The 8,814-nt window shown below is 42.2% G+C and overlaps 2 long non-coding RNA genes across 2 annotated transcripts; both read left to right on the forward strand.

Moving 5' to 3' along the window:
- Positions 1 to 1,859: 1,859 nt before the first annotated feature.
- On the forward strand, positions 1,860 to 2,596 carry LOC113569321 (uncharacterized). Its single transcript, XR_003409742.3, has 4 exons — positions 1,860 to 1,908; positions 2,000 to 2,077; positions 2,218 to 2,317; positions 2,444 to 2,596. It is a non-coding gene; the product is annotated as an uncharacterized LOC113569321 (long non-coding RNA).
- Positions 2,597 to 6,180: 3,584 nt separating this feature from the next.
- LOC118241175 (uncharacterized) lies at positions 6,181 to 6,948 on the forward strand. Its single transcript, XR_004775883.2, has 4 exons — positions 6,181 to 6,260; positions 6,352 to 6,429; positions 6,570 to 6,669; positions 6,796 to 6,948. It is a non-coding gene; the product is annotated as an uncharacterized LOC118241175 (long non-coding RNA).
- The last annotated feature ends 1,866 nt before the right edge of the window (positions 6,949 to 8,814 follow it).

An 8,814-nucleotide genomic window follows, 5' to 3' on the forward strand; every position in this document is an offset into this window, starting at 1 on the left:
TGGGCTGGTTCTCTGACAAAAAAGATCTGCCAGGATCTTTTCTGGTTGTATGTAGCATCTTTTTTGCTTTGAAGTGTTTGTGGTTGGTCTACCTGCTTGCCACTACTGGCCTATGTTGTTCTGGTTCACGCCATCACATGTAAGGGGACGCTCCCCCTCCACAAGTCATGTGGTACGGCCTGCCGCGTGCCGGGGGGTTCACCCATTTTTGTAGCCACACCCCCGTGAAGGCACGCACCTGTACGGGGTTAGGTGTTAATGTGTGTCTGTCTATTTAAAACCCCGTCAGTGTGTGCCTCACCGTTGGTCATTGTTTGTTTGCTGATGTACGTAAATGTGTATGTAGCCTTTGTTTAGTTAAATGTATAAGTCATGTCTGTCGTTAATGTTGTGTGTGAGTGCCACCGTTCTTCATGTTTTATGTTAATAAATGTTTCACATGATCGAGGGAGTCTGTGTGTCCTGCTCCACGCCCATCCGCAATCGGGCCAGCGACAACGTGCATAGAGAACTGAATTCTGTAGGATCAATGAATATATCGGGGGCAGTGTGCAATGCCAAGTGACTGGCATAGCATGTAGGTAGAACATTCCAGACGATAACAGGAACAGAGGCTGTAGTTGTGTTGTAACGTCCACGGTCATCTAAGATGCTCCTAGTCTGCATGTAGTGTTGAGGAATAGTAAATTATAAAAGCAAGTGACAGTACATTATTTAAAAAACAAACAAACAAACAAAAAAACAGTTAAATGAGTCATATAATGAGGATTTGACAATTAAATAATGCTGTTTGATATGCCAACTGCATAGAAATATTACTGAAATGATTCTCTTAACAGTGTGATCATGTTAATTTATCAAAAAAAAGGCAATTGGATTTATTGGTTCCAAATGCACTTTTTTGTCAATTGCACTAGTTTTAAACTGTACAATTTACAAATTGTTCTGTAAAGTTGTTTACATGGTTACTGTATTGTCAGAATATCTCAGCAAAAATCACAGGTTCTAGGTTTTGTTTTTTCTTCGTAAAAACAACATTTTTTATTTTCTACAGCGTGCGTTTCAGAAGTGGTCAATCAACTATTATTTTTAGCATTTATCATTTACTAAACTATAGTCTTGTTTAGATTGTGTGCATTTTCCTGATGCCTCACGATTAGCGTAGGCATATTCGTTATACATTGTTGTATATTGTGCAAATAAAATCTTCATTTAACAGGGAAATGTTTCATAGCCTAGAATCACAAAAGCTCTCATTCCAGCCCTACTATGGCGCTCAGGAATAACATTAATGCAGCCGCAGTTTTGAATTGTCGGTTGAACTGTTGCTTCGTTTATCTTAAAGCAACGTTTTTTTTCACTGACGGCATGTTAGTAAAGTGTTCAGCAACACTTTAACTGATAACACATGTTAAACAACTATGTTGAACAAAACTGCCATGAAATCGTTACATCAGCGCCTCGCTTCATAAACAAGTGGTCATTTCAAAGTGACAACCGTGTGCTAAGGCATCGCGTTTTATCGCTCCTTCAATCTGGCGTTCATTTCCCAGACGGGAGGAGCACTACGACATAAGGAAAGCAATCGAGGACGAACAATTCATAAAGGTATTATGTCTACACATTGTCCCCCGTTAGAATTCGTCACATCGAACAAGCTCGTAACAGCAGATTGGCTGTTTGGCGCACACAATAACTGAACACTATTGTTAAATTAACATTATTGTTAATGAAGGCCAGGTGAGATGGGCACCTCGTCTCGGATTGTGTTCAGCTATTTAAAGCCCGGTTCGATTCAAGGAAATAGCTAGTCTTCCTTATTATCAGTCTCTCTAAACTTTTGTTTGGTTCTAAGGGATGCATCAAGAGTCTCTGTGTTTGTGCTCCTGATTGCTGTCCTTAGTCTTGGTAAGTGTATTTTGGTGTTTCCTTTTTTCTTATGTGTTTCAGTGGATGACTTCTCCTGATAATCAACTTGACCACCCATCTCATGTTGTAGTATTAAGTTCTCCAGCAGAGCGACAGCAGCGAGGTGAAACTGGCTTGTTGCCATCACGAGTGATCAGAGACCACGAAGGTTTGAGTGCTCTTGACATTATGGTGTCAGTTAAGTCCCAAAAAATCAGGGCTCGGATGACCACTGTAGTTGTATCTGCAACTTATTTTGGCTAGGGTTAATGTCTACATCTTACAGCTACCTGTGTCGTGTCTGTTTAGATGCTCATGGTGACCTACTTCAGCTCCAAGATGAGGAAGGTGGCAGTTCAGCTTTTGAACGTTCTGTAGTGGTGAAGGGAGGAACTAAGGGTGTTTGAAGGTAAAGTGTAAGCACTGGAGTGCTCCAGTCTGTTTTGGAGAACCTGTGTAGTAGCAAACCACTCACTCATGTGGGTGTAATCCTCCAGGATTTGAAATGGTTCATCAAGGAATGTTCTGCTTTCAGGTGGTGTGAGTCTAAGGGATGGCGTTCTCTGCAGCTATTGCCCTGTGCTGTGAACTTGCTGCAGGCCACCAGTACATGCCATCTGAATTGTCATGTGGGTCTGCATGGTCACAGGCTCTGGCAATTGAGTCTACCCTGCAAATGGTTTCTGAATAAATGTTCTCAAACTACTGGTCAACTTGCTTTCTTTTCCCAAAGACAAGTTTGCCTGGAGTGGTCTGGATCTTTTAAAAGCAGTATTTAAATTCCTGATTACATGAAGCCTACATTCCTGCCAATCTTGACTTAAATGGACCAAAAGCCAGGTGAATTTACTGTTAATTCAGCTTGAATGAGTGGGGGGATGTGTAATATGTCTGTATTTTGGAATGGAAGTACAGAAAGCTGGCTTTCTTTTGGCACAGAGGAGAGCTGGTATTCACAATGAGAGTTCAAGGCTGCAATGCCTTACCATGAACTACTTGGTAGCTTATTCTGTTACCATCATACATTGTTAACGGGCACAGTCATTCCACTGAATTGGTGTGTTGGCAAAGGACCCATTCTCTTGGCCACTGTAGTGGAAACTATGCCAAAATTCACACATTCCATGTAAGAAAGCTCTCAAAACAAATGGGGTGGTTTATATGCACTGACTTGATCAATGTAAGGGCAGGTTTTTTTGTTTTGTTTCCCTCCCCCCCTTTTAGTTGTACTACAACAAACAATCTTCCAGAAATGACTGACTGACTTGGGGCAAACATGATTACACACCACAATCAATGAGGTCTTGCCTGACCTTCCAGAGATGATGAAGGATATTCTAGAAGAGACCTTCCATTCCCTTGGGCTGGCGACATATGATTTTCAGTTCAAGCCTGCAAAGTCCTGGCTGCGTGGGAGCTGAGATAGTAGGCTGCATTCAAGAGAAAGCTAAAATATAAAAGCATTCACATTGTATTCTTACACAGAAAATTATTTATTTTATTTGCAGCCTAGGCTCCTGAAACCAGTAGCACTTCTGTTGATGCCTCCCCAGGACCACCTGCATTCTTGCAGTCACTTTCACCTACAAGTTAATTCTCAACCTCGTCCAACAGCTGCCAAAACCCTCATACAGAATGGATGGATACCCTTATGATCCATGGGCTACATTCCCAGACAAATTGATGCGATCATTCGACAGAGGAAAAAAACCTACCTAGACCACGAATGAGAAAGGAAGCGATCTGGATTGTAGTGTGTGAGATGATGTCCAAGACTTTATGCATCAATCAAAGGAACTCTACTGATGGTGGCAAAATATCCTCCATCTGTGCAAGACAGAATAGAGACGTGATTGGGCTGGATGAATAAATGGAGATATTAGCTTGGTGCTAACACAAAATAAATATGTGAAGGATCTACTTCATGAAGAGGCTGAACAAATTTAACCTTACCCCTAATATCACCAACTACCAAAAACAAGGACTTCAATATAATTTATTAAAAACTGATGCAGTAGAATCTTTTTAAACTTGATCTGGTGATAGCCAAGGGCCGCCATTCTCGCAGTCAAACTTGCCCTAGAGCAATGGAGACACTGGTTAGAAGGCGCTGAACAGCCCTTCTTGGTATACACAGACCATCGAAACCTAGAGTACCTACGGTCAGCTCGATGACTCAATCCAAGACAAGCTAGGTGGTCTCCCGGTTTAACTTCACTGTGTCTTACAGACCCGGTTCCAAGAATCAAAAGGTAGATGCCTTGTCACAGATCTATGACAAGAGAGAGACCAACCCGAATCCAGAGACCATCCTGCCGAATAGCTGCTTCCTAGCTCCCATACGTTGGCGCTTCCAAGACGACCTGGAGAATGCTCTGAAGGATGACCCTAGCCCAGAGGAATGCCCCCCAGAAAAACAATACATTTCAGCTTCCCAGAGAGGAACATTACTAGAATGGGCTCATACGACCTTATGTAACGGACATCTGGGTATCACTCGCACCACGTAAGTTTTGGTGGCCCTCCCTTCCTCACGATATGCGTGCTTTACATGATGTCTTGTGTAGTCTGTGCCCAGTCACGAACCCATCGCACTATCCCTGCTGGAAAGCTACAGTCCCCGCCACATCGCCCCTGGACCCACATTGCAACAGACTTCATCACAGACTTACCTGCCTCTGAGAGAAACATGGTCATAATGCTGGTAGTGGACAAGCTGTCTAACATGTCGCCTCATTCCTTTTCCTCACTTGCCTATGGCCTTGGAAACTGCAGAAGCCATGTTCGCTTATGTATTTTGCATATGTGGTCTACCAGAAGAGATCTGATCATGGTTCCAAATTTACATCAAGTCTGGAGGCAGTTTTGTAAACTAGGAATATAACTATGATTCTCTCCTCTGGTCATCATCCCCAGTCGACTGGGTAACTGAAGAGGTCGGAAGGTTCCTCCACCAGTAGTGTACCTCACAAACTGACTGGCACAAATTCCTCACATGGGCGGAATATGCCCGCAACTCGCTCAGGCACTCCTCCACTTGGCTCAGTCCCTTTGAATGCGTCCACGGTCATCTAAGATGCTCCTAGTCTGCATGTAGTGTTGAGGAATAGTACATTATAAAAGCAAGTGACAGTACATTATTTAAAAAACAAACAAACAAACAAACAAACAAACAAAAAAACAGTTAAATGAGTCATATAATGAGGATTTGACAATTAAATAATGCTGTTTGATATGCCAACTGCATAGAAATATTACTGAAATGATTCTCTTAACAGTGTGATCATGTTAATTTATCAAAAAAAAGGCAATTGGATTTATTGGTTCCAAATGCACTTTTTTGTCAATTGCACTAGTTTTAAACTGTACAATTTACAAATTGTTCTGTAAAGTTGTTTACATGGTTACTGTATTGTCAGAATATCTCAGCAAAAATCACAGGTTCTAGGTTTTGTTTTGTTTTTTCTTCGTAAAAACAACATTTTTTATTTTCTACAGCGTGCGTTTCAGAAGTGGTCAATCAACTATTATTTTTAGCATTTATCATTTACTAAACTATAGTCTTGTTTAGATTGTGTGCATTTTCCTGATGCCTCACGATTAGCGTAGGCATATTCGTTATACATTGTTGTATATTGTGCAAATAAAATCTTCATTTAACAGGGAAATGTTTCATAGCCTAGAATCACAAAAGCTCTCATTCCAGCCCTACTATGGCGCTCAGGAATAACATTAATGCAGCCGCAGTTTTGAATTGTCGGTTGAACTGTTGCTTCGTTTATCTTAAAGCAACGTTTTTTTTCACTGACGGCATGTTAGTAAAGTGTTCAGCAACACTTTAACTGATAACACATGTTAAACAACTATGTTGAACAAAACTGCCATGAAATCGTTACATCAGCGCCTCGCTTCATAAACAAGTGGTCATTTCAAAGTGACAACCGTGTGCTAAGGCATCGCGTTTTACCGCTCCTTCAATCTGGCGTTCATTTCCCAGACGGGAGGAGCACTACGACATAAGGAAAGCAATCGAGGACGAACAATTCATAAAGGTATTATGTCTACACATTGTCCCCCGTTAGAATTCGTCACATCGAACAAGCTCGTAACAGCAGATTGGCTGTTTGGCGCACACAATAACTGAACACTATTGTTAAATTAACATTATTGTTAATGAAGGCCAGGTGAGATGGGCACCTCGTCTCGGATTGTGTTCAGCTATTTAAAGCCCGGTTCGATTCAAGGAAATAGCTAGTCTTCCTTATTATCAGTCTCTCTAAACTTTTGTTTGGTTCTAATGGATGCATCAAGAGTCTCTGTGTTTGTGCTCCTGATTGCTGTCCTTAGTCTTGGTAAGTGTATTTTGGTGTTTCCTTTTTTCTTATGTGTTTCAGTGGATGACTTCTCCTGATAATCAACTTGACCACCCATCTCATGTTGTAGTATTAAGTTCTCCAGCAGAGCGACAGCAGCGAGGTGAAACTGGCTTGTTGCCATCACGAGTGATCAGAGACCACGAAGGTTTGAGTGCTCTTGACATTATGGTGTCAGTTAAGTCCCAAAAAATCAGGGCTCGGATGACCACTGTAGTTGTATCTGCAACTTATTTTGGCTAGGGTTAATGTCTACATCTTACAGCTACCTGTGTCGTGTCTGTTTAGATGCTCATGGTGACCTACTTCAGCTCCAAGATGAGGAAGGTGGCAGTTCAGCTTTTGAACGTTCTGTAGTGGTGAAGGGAGGAACTAAGGGTGTTTGAAGGTAAAGTGTAAGCACTGGAGTGCTCCAGTCTGTTTTGGAGAACCTGTGTAGTAGCAAACCACTCACTCATGTGGGTGTAATCCTCCAGGATTTGAAATGGTTCATCAAGGAATGTTCTGCTTTCAGGTGGTGTGAGTCTAAGGGATGGCGTTCTCTGCAGCTATTGCCCTGTGCTGTGAACTTGCTGCAGGCCACCAGTACATGCCATCTGAATTGTCATGTGGGTCTGCATGGTCACAGGCTCTGGCAATTGAGTCTACCCTGCAAATGGTTTCTGAATAAATGTTCTCAAACTACTGGTCAACTTGCTTTCTTTTCCCAAAGACAAGTTTGCCTGGAGTGGTCTGGATCTTTTAAAAGCAGTATTTAAATTCCTGATTACATGAAGCCTACATTCCTGCCAATCTTGACTTAAATGGACCAAAAGCCAGGTGAATTTACTGTTAATTCAGCTTGAATGAGTGGGGGGATGTGTAATATGTCTGTATTTTGGAATGGAAGTACAGAAAGCTGGCTTTCTTTTGGCACAGAGGAGAGCTGGTATTCACAATGAGAGTTCAAGGCTGCAATGCCTTACCATGAACTACTTGGTAGCTTATTCTGTTACCATCATACATTGTTAACGGGCACAGTCATTCCACTGAATTGGTGTGTTGGCAAAGGACCCATTATCTTGGCCACTGTAGTGGACACTATGCCAAAATTCACACATTCCATGTAAGAAAGCTCTCAAAACAAATGGGGTGGTTTATATGCACTGACTTGATCAATGTAAGGGCAGGTTTTTTTGTTTTGTTTCCCTCCCCTCCTTTTAGTTGTACTACAACAAACAATCTTCCAGAAATGACTGACTGACTTGGGGCAAACATGATTACACACCACAATCAATGAGGTCTTGCCTGACCTTCCAGAGATGATGAAGGATATTCTAGAAGAGACCTTCCATTCCCTTGGGCTGGCAACATATGATTTTCAGTTCAAGCCTGCAAAGTCCTGGCTGCGTGGGAGCTGAGATAGTAGGCTGCATTCAAGAGAAAGCTAAAATATAAAAGCATTCACATTGTATTCTTACACAGAAAATTATTTATTTTATTTGCAGCCTAGGCTCCTGAAACCAGTAGCACTTCTGTTGATGCCTCCCCAGGACCACCTGCATTCTTGCAGTCACTTTCACCTACAAGTTAATTCTCAACCTCGTCCAACAGCTGCCAAAACCCTCATACAGAATGGATGGATACCCTTATGATCCATGGGCTACATTCCCAGACAAATTGATGCGATCATTCGACAGAGGAAAAAAACCTACCTAGACCACGAATGAGAAAGGAAGCGATCTGGATTGTAGTGTGTGAGATGATGTCCAAGACTTTATGCATCAATCAAAGGAACTCTACTGATGGTGGCAAAATATCCTCCATCTGTGCAAGACAGAATAGAGACGTGATTGGGCTGGATGAATAAATGGAGATATTAGCTTGGTGCTAACACAAAATAAATATGTGAAGGATCTACTTCATGAAGAGGCTGAACAAATTTAACCTTACCCCTAATATCACCAACTACCAAAAACAAGGACTTCAATATAATTTATTAAAAACTGATGCAGTAGAATCTTTTTAAACTTGATCTGGTGATAGCCAAGGGCCGCCATTCTCGCAGTCAAACTTGCCCTAGAGCAATGGAGACACTGGTTAGAAGGCGCTGAACAGCCCTTCTTGGTATACACAGACCATCGAAACCTAGAGTACCTACGGTCAGCTCGATGACTCAATCCAAGACAAGCTAGGTGGTCTCCCGGTTTAACTTCACTGTGTCTTACAGACCCGGTTCCAAGAATCAAAAGGTAGATGCCTTGTCACAGATCTATGACAAGAGAGAGACCAACCCGAATCCAGAGACCATCCTGCCGAATAGCTGCTTCCTAGCTCCCATACGTTGGCGCTTCCAAGACGACCTGGAGAATGCTCTGAAGGATGACCCTAGCCCAGAGGAATGCCCCCCAGAAAAACAATACATTTCAGCTTCCCACAGAGGAACATTACTAGAATGGGCTCATACGACCTTATGTAACGGACATCTGGGTATCACTCGCACCACGTAAGTTTTGGTGGCCCTCCCTTCCTCACGATATGCGTGCTTTACATG

The sequence above is a fragment of the Electrophorus electricus genome, chromosome 6 (assembly GCF_041902795.1).
Source record: "Electrophorus electricus isolate QZ-2024a chromosome 6, ASM4190279v1, whole genome shotgun sequence".
In the NCBI taxonomy this organism is placed as follows: Eukaryota; Metazoa; Chordata; class Actinopteri; order Gymnotiformes; family Gymnotidae; genus Electrophorus; species Electrophorus electricus.